General features: G+C 49.8%; 1 protein-coding gene across 2 annotated transcripts in view; it reads right to left on the bottom strand.

Annotated features, from left to right (window-relative positions):
- The window catches only part of AGT (angiotensinogen), a 257,507-nt gene that overhangs the window by 96,074 nt on the left and 148,879 nt on the right, over nucleotides 1-12,554 (bottom strand). The window lies entirely within an intron of this gene.

Raw genomic sequence — 12,554 nt, 5'->3', positions numbered from 1 at the left:
TCTCCAATCTGCTGGTACCATTCCAGCCAGTAGACTATCAGGAAAAATTAGGAACAATGGTCTGGCAACTACTTGACTGAGTTCCCTAAGTACTCTCGGGTGCAAGCCATCCGGTCCCAGTGATTTATTAATGGTAAGTTTCCCAAGTTTAATTAAAATGTTGTCCTCTGCTAGCCATGAAGGTGCTTCGTGTGATGTGTCACGAGGATAAACACTGCAGTTTTGTTTACTAAAGCCCCCCTATTCTCTCGTTAAGACTAAGGAGAAGAATAAATTCAGTACCTTCGCCATCTCCCCATCCTTTGTAACCAGATGTCCTTCCTCATTCTTTACGGGGCCAATATGGTCTGTCCTTCCTTTTTTACTGTTTACATACTTAAAGAATTTCTTGGGATTTTTTTTTGCTGTTCTCTGCTATTTGTCTTTCGGGTTCTATGTTAGACGCTCTAATTGCTCCCTTACATTTCTTGTTACATTCTTTATAAAGTTTGAATGCTGATGATGATCCTTCAACCTTTTTTATTTTTGAAGGCCTTCTCTTTTGCTTTTATATGCTTTTTTTTTACATTGGCATTAAGCCATCCAGGACTTTTGTTTGCTCTTTTAAATTTATTACCCAATGGGATGCACTGGCTAAAGCCCTTATTTAATATGCTCTTAAAGCGAACCCATCTCTCCTCCATGTTCTTTGTTCCTAAGATTTTATCCTAATTTATATCTTATATGTTGCTGAGGTTGAGGCGACAAGTTTTGGATGATTGGATGTGGGGCCAAAAGGAGAGTTCAAAGATCAGGATAACACCTAGCACCGTGACATGTGGGGGATGGGTGGATGGTTGTGCCATTGCTCTTGACAGAGAAATCAGGGAAAGGGGCACATGGGGGAGGAAATATTATGAGCTTGGTTTTGGACAAGTTGAGTTGGAGGAAGTGGTGTGACATCCAGACAGATATGTCTGTTAGTAAGTTAGTGATGTGTGAGGAGACTGAACTGATGTAGTGAGTTGAGGCTTGGAGAGATGGATTTTGGTGTCGCCAGTGTAGAAATTATATTGAAAGCCATGGGAGGCAATCAACTGACCCAGGGAAGAGGTGTAGATTGAAAATAGGAGAGGTCCAAGAACAGAACCTCTGGGGACCCCGACAGAGAAGAGAAGGGGAGAGGAGGAAGTAGAATTGTAAGTGGCACTAAAGGGGATAGGTAGGATGAGAGCCAATGAAGAGTGCAGTCACAGAGACCAAGGAAGTAAAGTTTTTTTTTGAAGAGGAGGGGGCGGTCAATCAAAAACAGTTGAAAGGTCCAGAAGTAGGAGTACAGCGTCTGTTGGTTTTTGTGGTTAGTAGGTCATTTGTGAGTTTTAAAAGAGCAGTTCCTGTGGAGTGTTGAGGGCAAAATCCAGATTTAAGGAGATTGAGAAGGTTATTCTTAGTGAGGTGGTCACTCAGTTGGTTGTAAACCAGGCGTTCAAGGAGTTTAGAGGAAAAGGGGAGCGTGGAGATAGGGCGTAGTTTGGTAGGGTCCAAGGATGTTTTTTTAAGTATGGGGTTGACCAATGCGTGTTTTAGAGCATTGGGGAAATGGAATAAGAGAGGGAGAGATTGAAGATGTGGGTTAGAGAGTGTAGGATAGAGTCAGAGGGTGACCGTAGTATTTGAGAGGGAATAAAGTCCAGGGGACAGGTGGTTAGGTGGGTGTTAAAAAGGAGTTTAGCAACTTTGTTTATAGTAGCAGGTTTGAATAAGGGGAATGTCAGTTGTAAATGTAACATGGGATCTTAACTGGGGAAGATACCTGTAGAGTGAAGATTTCATCACGAATTCTATCGATCTTGTTTTTGAAGTGATTAGCAATCTCCTGGGCAGCGAGTGAGCCAGTGGGTGGAGGCAGTTCAGGACGAAGTAGAAAGTTGAAGGTAGAGGAAAGTTGACAGGGACTGAGTGAGAAGGTGTTAATGGGAGTGGTAAAATAGGTCTGCTTGGCAGTGTGGAGGAAATAATAGTATTTTTGGAAGGCAGATTTGTATTGGTTGAAGTCTTTGAGAGACTTTAGCCGCGTACACACGGGCGGACTGTCTGGCCTACTTAGTCCGCCGAAACACATTTCAGCGGACAGTCCGCTCGTGTGTGGGCTTCAGCTGACTTTTTCAGCGTGCAGTCTGGCGGACTAAGTATTTCGGAATTTCCGTAATACTGTCCGTCGGACTCGCATTTCGGCGGACAATCTGCCCGTGTGTGTGCCAGTCCGCCGTACTTTTGAAATGAGCAGACTTTTCCCGCCCGGAGAAAAGTCCGCTCATTTCGAGCGGGTATCCAGGTAGGCGGGGCCCGCGAAGGAGACGTCGCTGGCCCCGCCGCCTGGTATGGACTTAAAGGGGAACCCCAACGCCGAAAAAAATCGGCGTGGGGGTCCCCCCCAAGTCCACAACAGACCCTTGTCCGAGCACGCTACCCGGCCGGCCAGGAAAGGGGGGCGAGCGAGCGCCCCCCCCTCCTGAGCTGTACCAGGCCGCGTGCCCTCAACATGGGGGGTGCCTTGGGGAAGGGGGGGCCGCGCGGCCCCCCCACCCCAAAGCACCTTGTCCCCATGTTGATGAGGACAAGGGCCTCTTCCCGACAACCCTGGCCGTTGGTTGTCGGGGTCTGCGGGCGGGGGCTTATCTGAATCCGGGAGCCCCCTTTAATAAGGGGGCCCCCGGATACCGGCCCCCCACCCTATGTGAATGAGTATGGGGTACAATGTACCCCTACCCATTCACCTGTAAAATAAAAGTACAAAAAAAAACACAACACACGAGATAAAATACTTTATTGCACAGCTCCGGGGTCTTCCGTCTTCGGGGGTCTTCTCGCCGGACTCCTCCGCTATCTTCTTGTAGCTCTTTTGCTAGCGGAGGAGTCCGGCTTTCTTCCTCGCTGCTGGCCTCTTCTCCCGACTTCGGGGGTCTTGTCCCCCTCTTCGGTTCTTCTGCCGGGCCACCGCGCCTTCTTATAGCTCTTTTACAGGCGGTGGCCCGGTCTTCTGTCGCCGCCGTTGCCGCCGCCTTCCGTTCTTCTTCTTCTTCTTCTTCTCCAGGAGATGTTGCTTCGACGATCTCTCCGGCCAGAATGCCAGGGACGCACTGCGCGGCCACTTATATAGGGACAATGGGCGGTGTCACATGGCTTTATGTCACATGGGTTGGTCCCATGGGTTGATGTCACATGGGGACTATGACATCGTAAGGGGGCGGGGTCACCATGTGACACCAACCCATGTGACATAAAGCCATGTGACACCGCCCCATTGTCCCTATATAAGTGGCCGCGCAGTGCGTCCCTGGCATTCCGGCCGGAGAGATCGTCGAGGCAACATCTCCTGGAGGAGAAGAAGAAGAAGAAGAAGAAGAAGAAGAAGAAAAACGGAAGGCGGCGGCGACGGCGGCGACAGAAGACCGGGCCACCGCCTGTAAAAGAGCTATAAGAAGGCGCGGTGGCCCGGCAGAAGAACCGAAGAGGGGGACAAGACCCCCGAAGTCGGGAGAAGAGGCCGGCGGCGAGGAAGAAAGCCGGACTCCTCCGCTAGCAAAAGAGCTACAAGAAGATAGCGGAGGAGTCCGGCGAGAAGACCCCCGAAGACGGAAGACCCCCGGAGCTGTGCAATAAAGTATTTTATCTCGTGTGTTGTGTTTTTTTTTGTACTTTTATTTTACAGGTGAATGGGTAGGGGTACATTGTACCCCATACTCATTCACATAGGGTGGGGGGCCGGTATCCGGGGGCCCCCTTATTAAAGGGGGCTCCCGGATTCCGATAAGACCCCTGCCCGCAGACCCCAACAACCAACGGCCAGGGTTGTCGGGAAAAGGCCCTTGTCCTCATCAACATGGGGACAAGGTGCTTTGGGGTGGGGGGGCCGCGCGGCCCCCCCTTCCCCAAGGCACCCCCCATGTTGAGGGCACGCGGCCTGGTACGGCTCAGGAGGGGGGGCGCTCGCTCGCCCCCTTTCCTGGCCGGCCGGGTAGCGTGCTCGGACAAGGGTCTGTTGTGGACTTGGGGGGAACCCCCACGCCGATTTTTTTCGGCGTTGGGGTTCCCCTTTAAGTCCATTCCAGGCGGTGGGGTCAGCGACGTCTCCTTCGCGGGCCCCGCCTACCTGGAGACGCGCTCGAAATGAGCGGACTTTCCTCCGCGTGTGTGGGCGAGTCCGTTCATTTTAAAAGTAGGGCGGATAGTATGGCGGACTTAGTACGCCGTATTAGTCCGCTCAAAAAGTGCCGTGTGTGGGCAAGTCCATTCATTCGAAAGTATGACGGACTGTCCGTCGGATTGTCTGACGGACTAAGTTGGCCAGACAGTCCGCCCCGTGTGTACGCGGCTTTAGTCTTGTGCACAGATGCTCAAGAGCAAGACTACATTTTTTGGAGAATTCTGGTGTCATCTGTTTTCCAGAATTGTAGGGGTCGAGGCCTGATTCTGTGTATAGTGAGGGTAGTGAGCTTGTCCAGGGTGAAGCACAGGGATGTATTGTAGATGGAAGTGGCTTGGTTGGGGCAGGACAGGGGTGAGATTTTGTCATAGAGGTGGTCAGTAGTAGAATAGAGGAGAGATGGAGAGATGGTTTGAAGCGGCAAAGGTTTCTACAGGTGATGATTAGGCAATTGGAGGGAGGGGTGTTGAAAGACAGGGAGAGAGAGAAACTAATAAGGTGGTGGTCAGAGAGAGGAAAAGGATTGTTGTAGAAGTTTTATGGAGTGCATAGGTAACTCCAGTAACCTCTCTGAGGATTTATTTTTTATTTGTTTGATCGTTACATTACCAACTTATGGGGGCCCTGCTCTTTTCTCCATCTTTAGGTCATGGGTAGGGATGAGCTTGGTGTTTGAGTCGAACGTATGTTCGACTCGAACATCGGCTGTTTGCACGTTCGGGGAATACCGAACGTTATGGGCCGTTCGCGCCAAATTCATGTGGCGCTCACGGCCCACAATGCACTGCGCCATCGCAGTGCATTGCTGGTTCATGATTGGCCAAGCATGCACTGTGACCCCGCATGCTTGGCCAATCACAGCACCGGCAGCGAGAAGAGCCATGATTACCTGTGGCCAATTATAGCTCAGGCTGTGTAGTACACGCCCCACACTATATAAGGCCGCCAGCACGGCAGCCTTGTGTAGTGTTCCGGCATCTGCAGGAGTTAGTGGGTGTTGTCTGTGTGCCTTCAGCGCAGTATACACCTGTATCTACATATATTGCTCTTCTCTAATTGAGCCATCAGCCATCTGCAGGAGTTAGTGGGTGTTGTCTGTGTGCCTTCAGCGCAGTATACACCTGTATCTACCCTTTATTGCTGTTGTCAAAATTGAGCCATCTGCAGGAGTTAGTGGGTGTTGTCTGTGTGCCTTCAGCGCAGTATACACCTGTACCTACCTATATTGCTCTTCTCTAATTGAGCCATCTGCCATCTGCAGGAGTTAGTTGGTGTTGTGTGCCTCCAGCGCAGTATACACCTGTATCTACTTATATTGCTCTTTTATAATTGAGCCATCTGCCATCTGCAGGAGTTAGTGGGTGTTGTCTGTGTGCCTTCAGCGCAGTATACACCTGTATCTACCTATATTGCTCTTCGGTAATTGAGCCATCTGCAGGAGTTAGTTGGTGTTGTGTGCCTCCAGCACAGTATACACCTGTATCTACCTATATTGCCCTTCTCTAATTGAGCCATCTACCATCTGCCGGAGTTAGTTGGTGTTGTGTGCCTCCAGCACAGTATACACCTGTATCTACCTTTATTGCTCTTCTCTAATTGAGCCATCTGCCATCTGCAGGAGTTTGTTGGTGTTGTGTGCCTCCAGCAGTACTGATGTCTGGACTGGCTGATTACCTGATCTGGTTTATAAACTTTGGACTGGCTGACTACCCGATCTGGCTACTGGACTCTGGCTATGCTTGACTATGCTTTTTTCTATTTACCTTTTTATTTTAATAATAAACAAGTGTGATTCCATTGTACTCCTGTCTCTGTCTGTTTCATGGTTCCTGACAACAGCACAGTATACACCAGTATCTACCCTTTAATTGCTGGTGTTCTATATTAAAGGCATCTGCAGGAGTTAGTGGGTGCTGTGTGCCTCCAGCACAGCACAGTATATACCGGTATCTACCCTTTAATTGCTGGTGTTCTATAATAAAGGCATCTGCAGGAGTTAGTGGGTGTTGTGTGCCTCCAGCAAAGCACAATATACACCTGTATCTGCCCTTTATTGCTGGTGTTCTATAATAAAGGCATCTGCAGGAGTTAGTGGGTGTTTTGTACCTCCAGCACAATATACACTACCCAATTGATGGTTTTCCCATCTCCGTGCAGGCCATTACCATGTCTGGAAGGCCAACAAGGAGAGGCAGACAGGCACGAGCCAATAAAAGAGGGCAAGCAGGCTCTGTGTCTAGAGACAACAGTGCTGGTCGTGGACGCGGTGCATCATCATCAGCACGTGGCCATGGGACACGCTTGTCCTTATTTTCGGCAGCTGGACATGTTGAGTCGCATCATGCCGAAAACTTGGTAGAGTGGATGACCAAGCCCTCTTCATCCTCCTCATCCTCTCACCCAGGCTCAGGGTACTAGCAAAGCAGCTGCCAACGCATCCTCTTCCCTCGTCTCAATGTCATCATCAGTGACTCCTTCCCTAGACCCACCACATCCTCCTGAGGAGTCCCCCAAACAGTTTGAGCACAGTGTTGGGTACATGCTCCAGGAGGATTCCCAGTGTTTTGTAGGCTCTGATGATGATACTCAGCTAGAGGAAGGCAGTAGCGTGAGCGCAGAGAGAGGGGATGCTCAAGAAGGTCAGCAATCTAGCAGTCATGTTCCACAAGCTGCAACATATTGCCAGTTTTGCTCCAGTGATGAAGAGGTAGGGGATTATGAGGGCACTGACTCCACGTAGGTGCCTGGTAGGAGAGAGGAGAAGGCACATCTCCAACAAGGCAGGATGCCCTCCGGGGGCAGCACACCGACTGAATCACACCACAGAGCTCCGCCTGTGCAGGGCACTGCCTCTACGCGTTATTCTAAAAGTTCTTTGGTGTGGGCCTTTTTTGAGACGAGTGCATCAGATCGCACCGCTGCTATTTGCAACATATGTCTCAAGTGTATCTTATGCAGCTCGTTGGCAAGCTTACCTCAAAGACCCACACCAAAGAACAAAGCAGACCTCTCCTTGCGCCTCATCAGCTGGGATCTCCAACCCCACTATAGACCTTCAGTCCTCTCTGAAACCTGCACTGAGAGGAATGAAGGTGTAGAATTAGGTGTGTCACAGCCAAGAGCTTGACAGCACTCTGCTAGCAGTACACCCACGTCCGATTGTAGCAGGCAAATTTCCCTGCCCCAGCTACTGGACAGTAGAAAGAAGTTCAGTCCCAGCCATCCACATGCCCAGCGGTTGAATGCTAGCTCCACCCCCTCCTCTTCTTCTTCCCCCATGGCCTCTTCCAGTGCTCTGTCCTCGGAACCAGCGGTGCTCCGTAGGTGTTCAAGGGGCTACGCAAGTACACAGGAAAAACAATGGCATGCCGTGCTTGCGCTGGTTTGTTTGGGGGACAGGAGCCATACTGGGGCAGATATTTTGTCAGCTCTACAGGGGCAGGCAGAGAGGTGGTTGACGCCATGCCAGCTTAAGCCAGGATTGCTGGTTTGCAACAATGGCACCAACCTCCTCTCCGCCCTCCGATAGGGACAACTGACCCATGTGCCCTGTGTGGCTCATGTCCTTAACCTGGTGGTGCAGCGGTTCTTGGGCAGGTACCAGGGCTTACAGGATGTCCTGAAGCAGGCCAGGAAAGTCTGTGTGCATTTCCAAAGATCATTTAATGCCTGTGCTCGGCTCACTGAGCTCCAAAAGGAGTTGAACCTGCCCAAGAACCGCCTTATATGTGACATGCCCACCAGGTGGAACTCAACGTTGGCCATGCTGCAGCGGCTGCACATGCAGCAGAGGGCCATCAATAAGAACCTGTGCGACTACGGCACCAGGACAGGGTCAGGGAAGCTCGGTTTTTTCTCACCACGCCAGTGGGGCATGATCAGGGATGCATGCACTGTCCTGTCACCGTTTGTGGAGGCCACAAGGATGGTGAGCAGTGACAGTGCATGCATCAGTGACACTGTACCTCTTGTCCACCTGTTGGAGCATACGCTGCATGGAATAATGGACAGGGCACTTGAGGCAGAACAGAGGCAGGAAGAGGAGGACTTCCTTGCCTCTCAAGGCCCCCTTTATCCAGACAGTATTCCTGCTGTGCCACCCATCACACAGGAAGAGGAGGAGGAGGATGATTGTGTCAGCATGGAGGTGGAGCCTGGCACTCAGCATCAGCAGTCTTGTAGGGATGATTTACAGGCCCAAGAAACCCGTGGACTTGTACGTGGCTGGGAGGAGGTAGCGGCGGATCATGTTGTCCTTAGTGATCCAGAGGACTCCGGACCGAATGCCTTAGCTAACCTACGGTGCATGGCCTCCCTGATCCTACAAAGCCTGTGGAAGGACCCTCATATTCTTCGGATCAAGGAGAGGGACCATTACTGGCTGGCCACTCTCCTTGATCCACGGTACAAGGGTAAGGTTGCAGACCTTATCTTGCCATCGCAGAGGGAGCAGAGGATGAGACATCTCTGGAAGGCCTCGCAGAAAGGTGTGTGCAAAGTATTCCCAGAGACTGGGAGGTTACAAACTCCTGGTCCTGGACAACGTGTTGCTGAGGCATCGGTCAGAAGGAGCGGGGGAGAAGGTGGCCGTCTGACCGATGCGTTCAGACAATTTTTTAGTCCGCAGCCCCAAGGTATGATCAGTTCCAGCAACCATCGCCAGCGTCTGATTTACATGGTGCAGGAATACCTAGGGGCAAAGTCAGACTTGGACAGCTTTCCCAACGAAAATCCTCTGGCTTACTGGGTCTTGAGGCTGGATCACTGGCCAGAGCTTGCACAGTATGCAATTGAGCTACTGGCCTGTCCTGCATCCAACGTTCTTTCGGAACGCACCTTCAGTGCTGCTGGTGGCTTTGTAACCGATCACAGGGTGCGCCTGTCCACCGACTCGGTTGATCGACTGACCTTCATAAAGATGAATCAGTCTTGGATCACCACCAGCTACCAAGCACCTGAAGCTGATGTAACTGAATAGTTTTTTTTGAAATATCACATCCCTTCAAGACTGCCTATGCTGATGCTGAGTGACTGTCCTGTTATGTTGACTGTCTAACCTCTTCCTCCTCCGCTGATATCTTGGAAGAACATTTTTGGTTCTGGGTGATGCCACCAGCCCAATTTTTCAGCCCCTGTTTAACAGGGGTGTGTAATTAAAATTTTTGATGGAATGCTTTGCAGCAGGGCCCATTCCTGCACTACTAAATAGAGTATATGGGAGAGGTTGCAGTGTCGTGGCACCAGCACCAGCGCCTAAGGCCCAATTTTTCAGCCACTGTTTAATAGGGGCATGTAATACAATTTTCGATGCAATGCTTTGTAGCAGGGCTCATTCCTGCACTCCAACTAGAGTATCTGGGAGAGGTTGCAGTGTTGTGGCACCAGCAAGCAGTGCCTAAGCCCCAATTTTTTAGCCCCTGTTTAACAGGGGCATGTAATTACAATTCTTGATATAATATTTCACAGCAGGGCCCGTTCCTGCGCCCACTGAGAGTAACTGTGAGGACGTACAATGTTGTGGCACAAGCACCACTACCACCAGCACAACCACCAAAGGCCCTATTTTTCTACCACTGTTCAACAATGGCATGTAATTACAATTATTGATATAATTGTTGACAACAGGGCTCTCCAGTGCCTACCAAGAGTCACTTTGAGGGCTTACAGTGTTGTGGCAACACCAACACCTTAGGCGCAAATTTCTGCAGAGCATATAGGGCAGGCCCCTACTTTCAAACATCCAATTTACAAACGTCTCCTACTTGCAAACGGAAGGAGACAACAGGAAGTGAGATGAAAAAAGACTGACGGACAAAAAAACTATACAGGGGTGATGACCCTTCCCATGTTTTCCAAAAAGCTTAAAAATTGATTTTTTTGACTGGAGCTACACTTTAAAAATGTACCAGTTCAAAATTACAAACAGATTATACTTAGCACAACAAACCTACACAGTCCCTGTCTTGTTTGCACCGCCTATATACTCCTGTTCTAAGTATATAGGGCCTGGGGCCCCACGCCTTTCCTTTTTTTAATATGGGTACGGGGTTCCCCTTAATATCCCTACAAGACCCAAAGGGGCTGGTAATGGGAAGGGGGGCTGCCTATGCAATTTTTCTCAATGATTTTCATCCATATTGCCGGAACCAGATATTACATTAACCACTTGCCGACCGCCGCACGACGATGTACGTCGACAGAATGGCACGGGCAGGCATATGGGCGTACCTGTACGTCCCTGCCTTCCCGCGGGTGGGGGGCCCGATCGGGCCCCCCCCGGTGCCTGCAGTGGTCGGTATTCATTCGGGAGCGATCCGGGATGAGGGGGCGGCCATTCATTCATGGCCACCCCCTCGCGATCGCTCCCGACGAATGGAAATGCTCCGTGACATCACTTCCTCTCCTGTAATGTAAACACAGGCAGAGGAAGTGATGTAATCTCTCCTCCGTGTCGGTATTTTTCGTTCCGGCACCGAGGAGAGAGGATCGGTGAGTTGCACCAACACGACACTACACAGTAGAACATGCCAGGCACACTCACACCCCCCCTTCACCCCCCGATCACCCCCCCAATTACCCCTGCCCCCCCAGTCACAGTGACACCAATTGCATTATTTTTTTTTTGCATTGGTGTCATTTGTGACTGTAATAACTGTTAGGGCAGTTAGGGTTAGCCCCCTTTAGTTCTAATGTACCCCCCTAACCCCCCCAATAAAGGTTTAACCCAGTGTCACTAAGGTTGGGTTCACATTGCAGCGGTTTATGAGAACGGATGTGATTCGCACCGCACTGCAGTGCAAATCACATCCGATCTCTGTGCGATTCGAGTTCAGCCATACAGATAGTATGGCTGAATTCGCGCCGCACCCGCCGCACCCGCCGCAAATTCGCACGGGACCCTTTTTTGGTCCGCAGCAGAATCGGATCGCATGGGTGTTCACACCATGCGATCCGAGTTTGCAGATCGCACTGCGATATGCGAACTGATCTGGGGGTGTCATTAACATTTCACTGACACTCCCAGCAGTTCGCATAGGGCAGTGTGAACTGCCGCCGGGAGGCATGCGATGCGGGAACCCGCCGTGGATTCGTGGCGTTCCTGCATCGCTCCAGTGTAAACCCAGCCTAATAAGCGATCGTTTTTCTGATGTATTAGTGTCACAGGTGACGCTAGTTAGGCAGGTAGGTATTTAGGTTCGCCGCAGCTTTTTATAGCGCCAGGGACCCCCATATACTACCGCATAAAGCCCCCTGATTGCCCCCTGGTTAACCCTTTCACCAGTGATCACCATATAACTGTTACAGGTGACGCTGGTTGGTTAGTTATTTTTTTATAGTTTCAGGGCACCCGCCATTTATTACCTAGTCTCACTAGTGTACCCCTAAATTTAGGGGTGTCTACTTTCCAAAATGGGGTCATTTGGGGGGGGTTTGTGCCATCTTGGCATTTTATGGCCTTCAAAACTGTAACGCCCTTAGAAAGCCTGAAGGCGGTGCTTGGTTTTCGGGGCCCCGTACGCGGCTAGGCTCCCAAAAAGTCCCACATATGTGGTATCCCCGTACTCAGGAGAAGCAGCAGAATTTATTTTGGGGTGTCATTTCACATATGCCCATGGCATGCGTGAGCAATATATCATTTAGTGACAACTTTGTGAAAAAAAAAAAAAAAGTTTGTAATTTTCCCGCAACTTGTGGCAAAATATAAAATATTCCATGGACTCAACATGCCTCTCAGCAAATAGCTTGAGGTGTCTACTTTCTAAAATGGGGTCATTTGTGGGGGTTTTGTGCCATCTTGGCATTTTATGGCCTTCAAAACTGTAATAGGTAGTGAGAAGTGAAATCAAAAATTTACGCCCTTAGAAAGCCTGAAGGCGGTGCTTGGTTTTCGGGGCCCCGTACGTGGCTAGGCTCACAAAAAGTCCCACATATGTGGTATCCCCGTACTCAGGAGAAGCAGCAGAATTTATTTTGGGGTGTTATTTCACATATGCCCATAGCATGTGTGAGCAATATATCATTTAGTGACAACTTTGTGTAAAAAAAAAAAATATTTTTTTTTTGTCATTATTCAATCGCTTGAGGCAAAAAAATAAAATATTCAATGGGCTCAACATGCCTCTTATCAATTTCCTTAGGGGGTCTACTTTCCAAAATGGGGTCATTTGGGGGGGTTTTGTACTGCCCTGCCATTTTAGCACCTCAAGAAATGAGATAGGCAGTCGTAAACTAAAAGCTGCGTAAATTCCAGAAAACGTACCTTAGTTTGTAGATGTGACAACTTTTGCGCAAACCAATAAATATACAGTTATTGACTTTTTTTTTTATCAAAGACATGTGGCTGAATACATTTTGGCCTAAATGTATG

Source organism: Lithobates pipiens, unplaced genomic scaffold (genome assembly GCF_037356315.1).
Source record: "Lithobates pipiens isolate NorthernLeopardFrog02 unplaced genomic scaffold, aLitPip1_a1.2 Scaffold_18, whole genome shotgun sequence".
Taxonomy (NCBI): domain Eukaryota; kingdom Metazoa; phylum Chordata; class Amphibia; order Anura; family Ranidae; genus Lithobates; species Lithobates pipiens.
This window is presented reverse-complemented; position numbering and strand designations above follow the sequence as displayed.